The sequence below is a fragment of the Heterocephalus glaber genome, unplaced genomic scaffold, assembly GCF_053883595.1.
Source record: "Heterocephalus glaber isolate CG9 unplaced genomic scaffold, H.glaber_assembly_v1.0 deba00001497, whole genome shotgun sequence".
Lineage (NCBI taxonomy): Eukaryota > Metazoa > Chordata > Mammalia > Rodentia > Bathyergidae > Heterocephalus > Heterocephalus glaber.
In genome coordinates, this window is record NW_028258320.1 from 65,530,506 (window position 1) to 65,545,146 (window position 14,641).

The following is a 14,641-nucleotide window of genomic DNA, read 5'->3' on the forward strand; positions in this document are numbered from 1 at the left end:
GGGTATAGGATTCTCGGTTGAGAGTTCTTTTTCTTTTAGCCCTTTGAATATATCAGCCCACTGCCTCCTGGCTCCAAAGTTTCAGATGAAAAATCCACCAATATTTGTATTGGGGCTTCCCTATATATTATGGGTTGAATCTCCCTTTATGCTTTCAAGATTATCTGTCTTTTAGAAGTTTGATTATGTGTGTCTTGGTGAGGGTCTCTTTGAGTTCAATTTACTTGATGTTCATTGAGTTTCTTGGATGTTTATATTTATGTCTTTCATCAAATTTGGGGAATGTTCAGCCATTATTTCTTCAGATGGTTTTTATATTTTCTCTCTTCTGGAACTCCTTTGAGGTATCAATTGGTTGGCTAATGGTGTCTCATTGATCTCGTAGGCTTGGTCTACTCTTCGATCTTTTCTCTTTTTGTTATTTAAATTTAACAATAATTTCCATTGCCTTATCTTCAGGTTCACTGATTTTTCTGCCTCTTCAAATCTGCATTTGAATCCCTCTAGTGAAAAATTTCACTGTTTACAATTGTATTTTCAGCTCTAGAATTTCTTTTGGCATCTTCTTAGGTTTTATATCACTTAATTTTTTTTTACTTTGTTTACATAGCATTTTCTTGACTTTCTCTACATCTTTCTTTAGTTTTTTAAGTATCTTTAGGGGCGTTGTATTAAAAATCTTTGCTGTAGTAGATCTGCTGTCAGGGAAAGAAAGAGAAAAATGGAGGATTCTGGCTCTTAAAATCCCCTGCAAGTCATGTTGGCCAGAGGAGAGGGGCTTGAACAATGAAGATCATGCAAAAAGAATGGCTGTTTACTTCTTACTCTGCACCTCTGTCATCAGAAATAGAAATCAGAAGCACAGATTCCTGAGATTTGAAGACAGGGTCATTTTTGCCCACCCTGGCTCCCATAGGCTATGTGCATGTCACTTTCGGGACACATGTGCAGCTGGTTGTCACCTTGTTGGGGTGGGGGACAGGTAATTAGTGTACTGGCAGCATTAACTGTACTTTCCCCTGGAAGTGGCAAGCCTCCCATAGGTAAGTTATATCAGCCAGTGCACTTGTACTGTAGGTGGGAAGACAGATTCCTGTTGGTTCCTAGTTTGCCATCTTTCCAGAATCCTCTCTGATCTCCTCTTCTTATTAGGACACCAGTTGTATTGGATCAGGGTCCTCCCCAACAACCTCATTTAAAATTAATTACCTCTTTGAAGACTCTGTCTTCAAATAAAGTCACATTCTGTAGTATTGGCAGTTAGGATTTCAACATATGAAGGAGGGCAGCGCACATTTCAGCCCATAACCGTATGCAATCCCCCAACTATAGGTAAGGGGCTTGGAAGTTGGACATTCTCAGATAAGTGCAAGGATTTTTCATGTCTAGGGGCTTCTGTCATCCTGTTTATCATGTTCTCTGCCTTTTTTCTCGGTGATGTTAGTGCTCTCTTCCTCCTCCGTGCTGCTTGGGTCTAGAAGGAGAGAATCCCAGTGGTTTCTGTATATTAAAAACAAATCCATCATCCAGCCACAGCCTGCTGATCAAGAGATTGTGGTGCCTGCAAAGCTGTCTTCCCTGGAGCTTGGTCTGGGGATCCCAGCCACGTGGCACATGGGGGACAAAATGGGAGGTCTCCTACCCCTCCTTGGCTCGCTGGCTTGCCCCACAGCTCTCGGGTGCTTTTGCTCTGACATCCAGCTAAGAGAAATAGAAATATGCAGCAATGTCCCAACCCACCCAGTCGTGTCATTTCTTTTGGTTTCTTGTCAAAAGTATCCCAGTTCCTAGAACAAAGGGCTTGGGGTGAGCTTTCAGTGGCAGAGGCATTTCAGGAGCACTGTCAGGGCTCTCTCATTCCTGGACTCAGGCAGGGACCTGAGAGCTTGTGGTTACAGAGGCAGAAGCCTAAAAGATGGGCACAGACCTTTCCTGTGAACCCCAAACTTTGATTCTGCTGAGCAAGAAGCAACCCTCAAGCTCCTGGGATGGGGGGAGACTGTCACTTCCTGGGTGATGCCAGCATCTCTAGAAGGCTGGTGGGGCAGGCAGGAAGCTCTGGCTAGGGGGTCAGGGGACTACAGAGTCAAGTGATTTCCTTGTCTCTCAAATGGGAGTGGTGCTCCCTACTATGCCTCCCTCACAGGATTGGGTAAAGATGGGATAAAGAGGCAGAGTAGCATTTCCAGGACTTCACAGATGTGAGAAGGCCAATGTTTCCTCTTGGGATGAATTGGGAGGAAGTCCAGTTTTGGTCTTCAGGCAGGTGAACTGTGTGGGGCTGTGACACATGGACAGTCCTTAGGTCCTTGGGCAGCGCATATTCAGAGGAGTCTGAGGTTATGGGTAGAGAGGGCTGGGGCTGTCCCTCTCCCACTTCCACTCCACCCACTCCATGCCCAAACTGCCCTTTATGCTGAGTCTGTCCCTTAACATGTCAAAAGCATCCCTAGAGGTTGCTGTCTTCCAGCCGGGGTTCACATGGGTGGGCAACAGCTTCATGTGGAGCTGTGAGGCTCCTCAGAGTCAGCCCCTCAGTGGGACTCAATTCCGGGAGGACCAGGAAGGGAGTTGTGGGGGCTGAATGGATGGATGCATTTGGACAAGAGTTCCTCCATTTTATCTAGGGGAGAGAAGGGAGCAGCAAGGAGACAGCACGTGGCCCGGGGGAGATTTTCCCTCCATGGGAGATGTGGGTTGGGGGCTTTCCACATTGGGCTGGTGATGGCTGTTTGTGGCCTGATTATGTCCTGTCTGTTGAGGTTCTTGGTGTTTTTCATTGTGCTTTTTCCACAGCTGTGGCTGCTCCTTAAAGTCATCAAGCCAGTTTGTCATGTGGCTTAGGGGAATTTCAGAGTATCTGGAAGTTTGGTTCTCAAGGCCTGAGGAGGAGGAAACTCCACACTCCACAGCACGGGTGGCAGAAGTTTCAGTCAGGTGTCTAGAAATTTGGGCCATAACAAGGCCTCGATCACCTTAAAGGCTCCTGTCCCGGACATGGGGCATTTGGCCACTTCCAGCCATGTCCAGCCAACCCTAGCTTCAGATGGGAGAATAGATTTGCCCTTTGCTGTGTGAAGTCAGGAGCTGCCTAAAGAGATACTTCTCGTTGAGAAGGAGGCAAAACATATTTTAATTCAAACAGATCTCACCAAGTCACTTGCTGCATGGTTCCTTAGAAGTTTACAGATGTCTGTGATATAATGAGCCTCTTTCCTCACAGGACTCAATGTCCTGAGCCTTTTGGGGAACACTAGTAAAGTTGGAGTGTGTTTTTCATTCTTTGGTCTTCTTTTTTTTTTTGGTACCAGAGATTGAACTCAGAACCTTGTGCTTTCAAGGCAGGCGGCAGAACCACTGAGCTAAATCCCCGGCCCTCTTTGGTCTTTTTAATGATGTTTCAAGTGCACATAAGGCAAATGATTCTAAAGGGTTTACTTCAGTTGCTCAGACTCCCTTGCTATATGAGACAAGGAGGCAACAGAACAGCCAAAAATCATGGCTGCTAGGACTTATTGTGTGCCAGGAATTATGCTCAGGGCTTTGGGAACATGAATGTCATTTAATTCTCAGAATAGTCCCAGAAAGTAGCGACCATTGTTATCATCCCTATTCTGTCAGTGAGGAAACTGAGGCCCAGAGAAGCGACTGTGGGGGAGGAGCCAGGCTGAGGGCTTTCAGAAATGGCACAACTCCTTCAAGTCCACCTCAGGCCCAGGCAGGAATCCTGTGTGCGATGGTTCAACTGTATAACTCAGGGCCCTCTGGGGTCATTTCATTCTCTGTCATATGGAGTCCCTGATTTCTTTCCACCTCCGGGCTGGGAGAGAAGTAAATGAGACCACAGGTATGAAGTATCTGCTATGGCGGCTGCTGAGGGACAGTGGTGGGGCTTGGTTGAGTGAGTGTGTCCTCTTCTGGACTCAGTCAGGGAAGGGATGTAAAGAACTTCAGTGAACTCCTGGGTGTTGTCCTGTCATGGTGAGGACACAGAGGCCCCAAGTGGTCAGGGGAGAAGAGCTGGCCTCATGAGGAGCAGTGGGCAAGTGCCAGTGTGTGAGCCCTCACCTAAAGTGTGTAGCACAGCATGAGTGTCCTGTGGGGAAGGGCTGAGGTGATTGGACACCACACCAAGCATCTGCAAAGCAGGGTGGCTGGGCTGCAAGTCTGCAGTGGGCAGGGTCTTAGTCTGTTCTGTGCCACTATAACAGAATACCTGAGGCTGGAAAGTTTATAAAGCACAGAGGCTGGTAAAACCATGGTCAGTCAAAGGCCTTCCTGCAGCATCATCTCATGGTGAAAGGCAAGAGAGAGAAAAGGAAAGGGACCACACTCATTTTAGCAGGAACCTAGCCCCTCCGTAACTAGCCCTCTCCTGTCAGGATGGCATTAATTTATGCACAAGGGCAGAACCCAGTGACCTATCACCTCTTAAAGGGCCCAACTCTCAGGACTACTTGCTGGGGATTTAAATTTCCAGCACATGAACTTTGGGGGACACATGGATTGCAGCAGGGAGTCTGAGGATGGACCCTTGGCCTCCACCACCACCTGCTCTGCCTGACTTCCTGTGGCTGCGTCATTTGCACACTCCCTTTCCTGTGTCAGCCACCTTTGTCCTGAAGTCTCCTGGCTGCTCAGAGGATGTGGTGAGACCCCAGTGGTTAGGACAGAAGTGATGGCCTGGGGGAAGTCAGGGCCAACATGCCCAAGAGGCTCCATTGGGGCCCTGCACCCAGATGTAGAGGGTGCAGGAGGTGCTGAGTGGCCCCCGACTGTGGTTCTCAACCAGGGATGTTTTTTGCCCCCCAAGGGATATTTGGAAATGTCAGGAGACACTTTTGACTGTCACACTGTCATGGGGAATGTGTTGTTATTGGTGTGTTAATGGGTAGAGGCCAGGAGTGTTGCTAAATATCCCACATTGGACAGGACAGCTCCCAAGAACAAAGAATTATCTGGCTCCAAATGTCATTAGCAAGGAGTGAGAGACCCTGCCCCAGGCGGAGTGATGATGATGTGAATGGCCTTGGTGTTGCGGGAGGGAGACACAGCAGAGACCGCGTGACCCAGTGCACAGGGCTCATCACCGCCCAGTCCCTCCCAGACCAGTACTGCATGGGACTTCGAAGCCAACCCAGGGAGAACAGAGCTGTTGGGCCTTCACTCGAGTACATTTGTACCATCCAGTGTAAAGAGGACTTGCAAGGGACATGAGTTAAATGAAAATAAAGTTCAGGTGTACATCTGAGAAAACATCTGTTACTGAAGTTAAGCAGGCTGAACACCATGCATCACCCCATTTAATCTCATGCATTATGGTGGATTATTATCCTCATTTTATTTGGGGCATAGCAGAGGCTCAGAGAAGGGAAACTGAGCCAGGTGTGTACCTGGTTGGTGGTGATGCTGGGATTTGAACCCAGCTCTGCCTGAGCACAGGGCTAGTGCCCCTGACAGGTAGGTGTTCCCAGCCATCAAAGGACTCCTGAAGGGCCTTTGATAGAAATGCCAGCCCTGACCTCAGAGCCTGGCTTGCCCAGGCCAATACCTGGGCCAGGCAGTCAGGCCTACAACAGCTTGCAGTCCTAGCTGGACACTTGGAGAGTTGGGAATAACAGTCACTGCTGAGTCCTCAACTCATCATCTACCAAGACCATGTTCAGAGCTTGGCCATTCTCTCCTCCAAGCAGATGTAAGAAAGTGGCATCCTCCAGGAGTGGCACAGAGTACCCAGACCTGGGTGTCTGGTATGGCTTGTTTTTGGGTGTCCCTCCAAAGCCTCATGCAGTCATAGCAGGGGCTTTTTCAGAGGTTGCTGAATCTAGAGTGTGTGACTGATTCATGGTGCAATGCTAGGATTAAGGGTAGGTGATTACTAAATCAGTCCATTAATTGGGTTGGCACTACCCTAATCCCACTAGCCTGGATACAGCATAAAGGACAGAAAGAGGCTTGTCTTGCCGCTTGTTTGCTTTGCTACCTTCTGCCCACCATGAACTCTTTCTCCTCTGCGTTGCCTGTCTGCCATCCACCCTGCCACCCAGCCAGCTGACTATAGACTGAGACCTCCACAACTGTGAGCTAAATAAACCTTTGCTCCTTTAACTTTGGGCATTGGGTGTTTTGTTTCAGCAACAAGGAAAGTAACTAAGGCAGCATCCCTGGAGGGAAGATACAGCCTGGGGCAGCAACCCCAGGCCCATGCTTCATCCTAGGGTTCCACTCCAAGGACCTCCCTCTGCTCCTCCCAGGTACCAAGTGGGCATCTTGGCCTGCACCTGCAAAGGGGCCCCTGTTGCAGTGGGAGAAAAGCTTCTGAGGCCCCAGAAGAGGTCTGCCTGGCTGCATGTTCTCAAAGTCACATGGAAATGATGGTTTGAGCTTTTACCTTCCTCTGCCCTGGCCTGCTGGGATGTCACCATTTAGCTAGGACCCAGGTGGCTGGATTGTCTCCATCCCAGTCCATCTGTCTGCTCACATTTAATTCTGCAAATGATGCAGTGATGTTCCCTAAGAGCCCTTGGCAGCAAGGAGCCCTGCTCCCTTGTGGGGGCGTCATTGCGAGCCTTCGGTCCTTCTGAGGCTCAGCAGCATTATCGGCAGCTGGAGGTGGGAGCTGCCTCTGGGAACCTTGAAGATAATCTGTCAGCACAGTGTTGTACACAGTGTGCTGGGCCCCCCTTTGCTTCTCATCCCTGGCCTCTTAGGAAATTCTCATCCTTCTTCGCCCCTTCTGCCAAGAGACCAGGCCAGAGCAGGACTGTCAGAGTTACAGCTGCAGGGCTGGTTGCCCTAACTAAAGGGCACCCCCTGCTGCCGTCAGCCAGGTCCTCACACCTTTGTTGGGACTGACAGGTGCTGATTTCCCCTCCTTAGGTTTATAACCTTCTCCTCTCCAATGCAGCTCCCTCCAGAGAGGGAGGTATGCTCCTGTGCTGAGAAAGTTCTGGAGCCCTGCCCTCCGGCTCTTTTGTGTTCTCATTATGAAATCTTTGCTTAATCCAAGGTCATGAAGATACTCTCTCACCTTACTTCCTGGAAGCTTGTTTTACTTCTCATGGTTTTTATTAAAAAAGGAAAACCCACTAAAATTTAACAGCTGGAGATTGGTTGCTATGGAGTGAAATCCAATTTGGTGCAATAATGAGCCCTAAGCTTTGGGTTTTTTAGCTGGGAAATGGGGACAATAATTGTTCTTTCCTCACATTTAGTGTTGTGACATTAAGTGAGATAATCTGGGTAATGTGTTCAGAGCAGGAGCAGCGTGTGGTAGGTAAGCCACACTCCACGTTGGACCCTCCTAATGGTTTTTGTGGCCACTGGGCATTCTGTTCCACAGTGATGGTGTCTTAGTTACTTTTCTCTTTGGTGAGACAAAATACCTGACACAAGCTAAAGGAGGAAAGGTTTATTTTAGCCTGTAGTTTGTAGAGGTTTCATTCCATAGAATGAAAAGGAAGGAACCCCGCAAAACTGAAAACAGTGGAAGATCATTCCAAGGGATCTGGCCCTGGACAGAGTCATTTGGAGTGACTGATGCAGTGGGAAAATGTTGTATATTCTGTGTAATGAAAGTATCGTGTGTCGCACATCAAGGGTTAGATGGCACTTTGACACCAAGCACCAAAGTGTTACCGAACTTGGTGAAACTGAAAGGAAAGTTTCTTGAAGACAAATTGAGGGAATATCATTCCCAGTATCTTAATTTTTGCAACTATCATTCTAAAACAAATCATCTGATAGCTACCAGCTTTCACATTTCACTGTGCATAGCAAAACATGGTAAGCCCCTCTCTGATGGGGATTTTTATCAAAATGGCCATGTTGACTGGGAGTGATTCCCTTTTTCATGATTTCCCAAATAAGGATAAAATTATCCAATGCATCTCTGAGATGCCACTGAGCAGAAATACTGCTACAGAACAAGTGCTGCACATGGCAAGTGATGTTAGTCAGCAGCTCACCACTGACTTACAGAAGGCAGCCTGTTACTCCATGTGCTTGTATGAAAGCACAGATATAATCATGCAGGGGTAGCAGTAATTTTGTATTGTTGTTGGTGACATCATGAGAAAAGCCGATGAAATTTGTGTCTTTGCCTGGAAGAATATAAGGGACAGATATTTACAATGTTGTGATGGAAGCTTTTTTGTCACAAGACATAAGACCAGAAAAAGTGGTTTCAATTACTGGTGATGGGGCACCTTGTATAGTAGGAACAATGTCTGATTTCATACAGTTCTTTGTTAAAGAAGCAAAACATCCAATCATTCAGTTTCATTGTATTATACATCAAGAATCTCTTTGTGCTGGGGAAAGTGGCAAAAAATTAGACGTTATCCTCAAAAATGTCACAAAATCGATGAATTACATCATGGCTCATGTTCTTAATTTTCAACAGTTTCAAGCACTCCTTGATGAGGTTCAAGCACAGTATAATGCTTTACTTATGTACAATAATGTCTGGTGGCTGAGCAGAGGGTGAATCCAGGAGAGATTTGTAACCTGCTCACATGAAATTAGGGTGTTTATGAATGAAAAAGGGTGAGAATATCCACAGCTCACTGGAATGGCCTGGCTTAGCAACTATATATATATAATTAAAAAAAAATTTTTTTTACAGATTTTACACTACATTCAACGTACTGAACAAAGAACTGCAAGTTGTAGGGAAAACAGCAGAAAGAATGTTTTCTGATATCAAAAGATTTGAGAGAAAACTGCAGGTTTTGGAAGAGTCCTTGAAAGTGGGCAGCCGAAATATTTTCCAAATCTAAAAATGCATTTAGAGCCAGGGATTTAGCTCAATGGTTCCGGCACCTGCCTTGTAACTGCAAGGTCCTGAGTTTGATCCCTGGTACCAAAAAAAAAAAAAAAAAAAAGAGAGATAAAAATGCATTTAGAAAATTCTACAACACTTGCAGACAATCCTACAAAGCCATCAGGAAATCTACAAGAAATTTTCTAGCATTGTAGTAGCTGCAAAGGAGAATTTTAGTAACCAATTTTTACAGTTCTGTAAGATGAAGACACCCCAGTGCTTTCTTACTTCTCCAGATAAAGCCAAATTTGAAGAACTTGATCTTTCTTTCCTGCTTACAATGGTTAGATTTTGTGTATCTTTTTTTTTTTTTTTGGTACTGGGGATCGAACTCGGGACCTTACTCTTACAAGGCAGGTGCCTTGTAAGGACCTGAGCTAAATCCCTGGCTGGTTAGATTTTGGAAATCTGGAAATCTAGAAATTCATGCAACTCTTGAGAAGATAGAGAAGAGAGTGTGAAGGGATGACAAAGGACAGCACAGTTGGTAGTTCTGAAAATGAAATCCTTACAGTGTGGAATTCTCTGCCAAATAATTTTAAGTCAGTGAAAGCACTTGGGATTGCTTTTCTTACTTTGTTTGGCTCATCTTATGCTTGTGAGCAGCTGTTTTCAGCTTTGAATTGTATCAAATCTGATACGAGAAACTGACAGATGACCTGAGTGTTGCATGTGTTGTTCTTAAACTAACAAAGTATGAGCCAAGGTTTGATGAATTATCAGCATGCATACAACAGCAAAGATCACATTAACTGTGCCAAAGCAGGCCGAATGTAAACTTTTACATTTCAATAAAAAGCTGTTTATATCATTGAAATTTGTTACTGTGTTTGTCTGTCTGTCTGTCTTTCTTTCTTTCTTTCTTTCTTTCTTCCTTTCTTTCTTGTACTAGGGATTGAACTCAGAGCCTTAGTCTTGTGAGGCAGGTGTGGGCACCATTGAGTTAAATCCCCAGCCCTATTGTGTTTTTCTTTTAAGACAAAATATGTTAATGTATGAGTTTTGTTTTCTAAACTAAAACCTCAGTATTCAGGTTTAATTGAAGTGTTGGCACTTTGCCATAAGTAAGTGGGTTCTGGGTTGCAGTTGGATGATTGGTCTGTAAAAGGTTTGTCATCACTGGACTATGGTTCCTCCATTTTCTTATGCATTTTTTCCCCCTGGAGTTGATGATTGCCTTTCTGTTTACTTCAATTTCTGTGTACATAATGACACATTGTTTAAAGACAAAGGTACATTCTGAGAAATGCATTGTTAGGAAATTTGGTCATTGTACCAATAGCATAGCATGTACTTACACAAAGTAAGATGATGATGATGTTACTAGATAATATCTTATGGGACCACTGTGTTGCACATGGTCTATTGTGCACCAAAATGTTGTGTACCACCTGCCTGTACTTATGAATTTAGTCCTTAATCTTCGGTCATACCTCTATCCATCAGGGGCTTAGTTGCAAAAACTGGAATACTTTCTGGTTTGAAGAAGAATTTGTTACAGGGTGTTTACTAGCTCCAGAATCTTCAGGAGGGAGGAGAGTCAGGCTTGGAGGTTGCACAACCAGGGGCAGGGCTGGATGTCAAAAATGCCAATACCTCCACTGCTCTCCCTGAAGATTAGATGCCTCATTCTCTACCTTTCCCTGAAAATGGCTTCTGTTTCTTTGCATTGTTTTCTCTACAGATGAAACCTTCCGTTGATGCAACCCACTGGTGGGGCTAAGGTCACAGTTTCACATCTTAGCTACAGAGAAGGCTGGCTCATTTCATCCAGGAGTTCCCTTTGATATCTTTGTGGATATTTTCCTTTCCTCTCTCCTGTGCTAGCCTGTTTCAGAAGAGAGAGAGAGAGAGAGAACATTTCTGATTTTCCAAATTCAGAAATATCCTATTCTTATAGTTAATTGATGATTTAACAGTTTGATAGAAGGTTCTAGATAGAGATAATTTTCCTTCAGAAATTTGAATTGCTCCATTATCTTCTGGCTTCTAATGAGCAGAAGTTCAATGATTAAATTTAATCATTCCATGCCTTCATGTGGGTCTGCTTGCATCTGCTATGCTGGTGCTTGGTGAGCCTGTTAATCTGAAAACCCAGGCTTTCATCTTGAATTATTTCTTTGGTGTTTTCTCCCCTCTGTTTTCCTTTTCTCTTTTTCTGGGATGTCTGTTATTTTGATGTTGGACTTCTTAAAGTTACTCTCTCATTTTCTCTTCTATTTTTTCTTTATCTTTTGTTCTACTTTTGGGGGAGATTTCTCATCTTTAACTCCCAAATTTATTTCTGCTCTATTAAGTTTTTGTTGTTGTTGTTTCTGTAAATGTTTCTTTCTTTTTCTTTTTCTTTTTCAAGACAGAATCTTATTCTGATTCCATGGACCTAGTATTTTTTCTAATCTCTCAGTCTAAGATCTAACTGCGAAATTAATCATCTATTTCTGGCTTAATGATTTTTCTCTTCCTGTATCATTTCTGTTCCCACCAGATTGATTTTCTTGGCCTGTCTTTCATGTTAAGTTTTTTAAAAGATACTTGGTAACCCTTCCTTGTCCAGTCTTATCTAGAAGTCCATTCAAAAGGCCTACTGGCAGCTCTGATCACAGGAGTGTGCTGTCATTTGCAGGCCTTATTTAAAGGTGGTGGTTTCCAACTTTTGCTACACATTAGAATCACCTGGGGAGCTTTTATTTTAATTTATTTTTTGGAGGGGGGAGGTGTTTGGCTCCTCCCTCAACTAATTAAATCAGAATTTAGGAGCTCTAGGATTGGTAGTTTTAAAGCTCCCCAGGTAGTTTTACTTGAAGAGAGGTGACCCTAGCTCTTGGATGATTTAGCGCAGCTGTGTTGAGAAACAATCACAACAGCAGAAACAGAAGTCGATTCTGGAAACTTGTAATCATATGTGTCAAATACAATACACTGCTTCCCCTCCTCTGAATGAAAATGGTGGGAGATGAAGTGGAGTGAGTGTCAGAAAGTGTGTTTCCCCTGACAGGAGGTAATTCTCCTTGACATATTCCCTGGGATAAAAGCAGAAGAAACTTCTTTTCACATCTGTCATTCATCCTTAGAGGACACAAGACAAATAATGTTGGTATGCAGAGCTCTGTTCCCTTGAATTGGTCAGGTTGCCCTGTGAAGAATTTTCCAACCTCTTGCCTTTGTTTCTGCCACGCTCTGAGATCTGAGCGAGGGAAGGAGTCTGTGGGTCTTGATATCCAATCTTTAAGCTGTAATTGAATTTCCTGTTTTGGGTACTGTTCCCCCCACCCACCCGGGTCCTCGAGGTCCCTGGGGCAGGGCTGGCTGTTTGACTTTCTAGAGCCTCAGCATCCGGTTCTCCACTGAGGTGGCAGGGGTGCTGTGCTGAGGAGGAGGATTGGGTTTTGGCTCCTGGTGTCACCCTGTACCAGGCACCTCTGATCTACCAATCCCTCTCTTTTGGGTGAGTGGGGATTCCATAGTGTACATCAGCTTGGGCCTCAGCTTCCTCTCTCAGCTTCCTCTCTCAGCTTTGTTCATCTGTTATCAGCTTTCAAAACGGCACTCCTGCTGTTTCTCGTTCTTCTTCTTCTTGTGTGTCTATTCCTGTGTGTGTGTGTGTGTGTGTGTGTGTGTGTGTGTGTGTGTAGTACTGGGGTTTGAACTGAACTACAGCCCTAGGCTTTACAGTTTTTAAAAAAATTTTTAGACAAGTTCTTGTTTAATTGCTAGGTTGACCAGGCTGAGCTTGAACTTGTGACCTCCTGCCTTAGCCTCCCAGAGTGCTGGGTGTCTATTCCTTTAAGGATCCCTTTATAGAACGCAATGGTAGAGTATACTCAAGAGTGTACTTAGCATTGTTTGAGGCCCTGGATTCAATTTCCAGATGCTCCCCCAATCCCTTTATGATTTGAATGGTATTTGAATCATAGGTGACTGTGTTCCATCTATCATTTTTCATTGGATATGTTCACCATTGCCACAGGAAGAATTTGTCCTATCAGTGTGTCCCATCAGTGTGGACATGTGAGCTGTTTTAATTTTAGGGAAGGGCTCATTTTACAATTTTAGAATTAATTGTTCAGGTATAATTTATTGTCCACAAGACACAGATTTTGCTGTGCACTAAATGGTCTTTTGGAACCTTCTAGGATGGTGGGGCTGGTGAGAGAGGAAAGATTCTTTTGAGTACTGATGAGACAAACTTTCTTTTTCTTTTTTAATATATATATTTATTGGTACATTTTAGGTATAAAATACATTTACATTTATCATTGGGTGTTTGTACCTGAACATGATGTATCTTAGTTTTAAGTTTTTCTCCCATTACCTGTGCACCCTTCACCCCCTCCACCCTTCCCTATTTACACAGAGTTTGATTCCATTTTTTTTTCTCATAATTTTTTCTTTCCCTTCTTCCCTTTCCCCTTTCCCTTCCACCATCCCCAAACCCTTGGACCTTTTCTTATTTCAAATTGTCAATCATTCATTTTAATCATTTTCATCCTTATTTACACTTTCAATTTCTCACACTAGAGAAACTATTTGGTATTTACACATGTGTGTCCTATTTTTTTTCAATTAAGAGCATAGCCTCAATATGCATCCATTTAGCTATAAATGTCTCTAGTTTCTCATTCTTTATGGCTGAGTAGTACTCCATTTTATAAAAAAAACACATCTTTATCCAGTTTCCAGTCAATGGGCACTTGGGCTGTTTCCAAGCTTTAGCAATTGCAAACTGTGCCACTATAAACATGGGTGCACATATATCGCTGTGGTATGATTCTTTTAATTCTTTGGGGAAGATTCCCAGTAGGGGAATAGCTGGGTCAAATGGGACCTGTAGTCCTAGTTCTTTGAGGTATCTCCATACTGACTTCCACAGTGGTTGCACCAGTCTGCACTCCCACCAACAATGGAGCAGGGTTCCTTTCTCTCCACACCCCCGCCAGCATTTGTTATTGGTTAATTTCTTGATAGCAGCCATTCTTTGTGGGGTGAGGTTGAATCTCAGTGTTGTTTTCATCTGCATGAGACAAACTTTTTAAGAGTTTACTTGATTCCCATTTAGCTCAGAATGTTGTGGAATGTCTCACAGATGCTGCTGAGTCTTGAGCAGGGATTTAGGGCACTTCTCTTGCTCCATGTGGCTTTTGGTTCATAATTGCTGTGTGAGTTTGTTTTATGGACCATGTTTTCAGGAGAGCTAGACTTACATGTTTGATTTGGTTGTGAACATTGCTTCCCATCTTGAATGATGCCAGGCTTTTAAAAACATCTTTAAAATTTGTAATTTTTTTTTCTTGTTTTTGGTACCTGGGATTGAACTCAGGACCTTGTGTTTGCAAGTCAGGCACAGTGCCACTGAGCTAAATCCCTGGCCCTAAATTTTTTATTTTTCATTTTTATTTTTTATTTTACTTTATTTTTTGGTACCGGGGATCAAACTCGGGTCCTTGCGCTTGTGCAGCAGGCAGTGAAACCACTGAGCTAAATCCCCGGCCCAAATTTTTTTATTTTTTGAGACAGGGTCTTGCCTTGTAATTCAGGGCGGCCTTGTACTCATGGTGATACTTCTGCCTCAACCTCCTGAGTGCTGGGATGACAGGAATGCACCACGATGCCAGATTTTGAAAGTTAACTCTAGGCCATGGCTTGAGGAATTTATTTGACTGAACTAAAACAAGGCAGAGTATCTATAGCCAAGCCCGGGTCCTGAGCCTATGTTGGGGCCCCACCTGTAGCAGAGCCCACCTGGCCGGCTTCTTCTGGGACCTGCTACTTTGTTCTCCCTGATGGGGTTGGGGGCGTGAAGGAGGATAAATGGTAAAA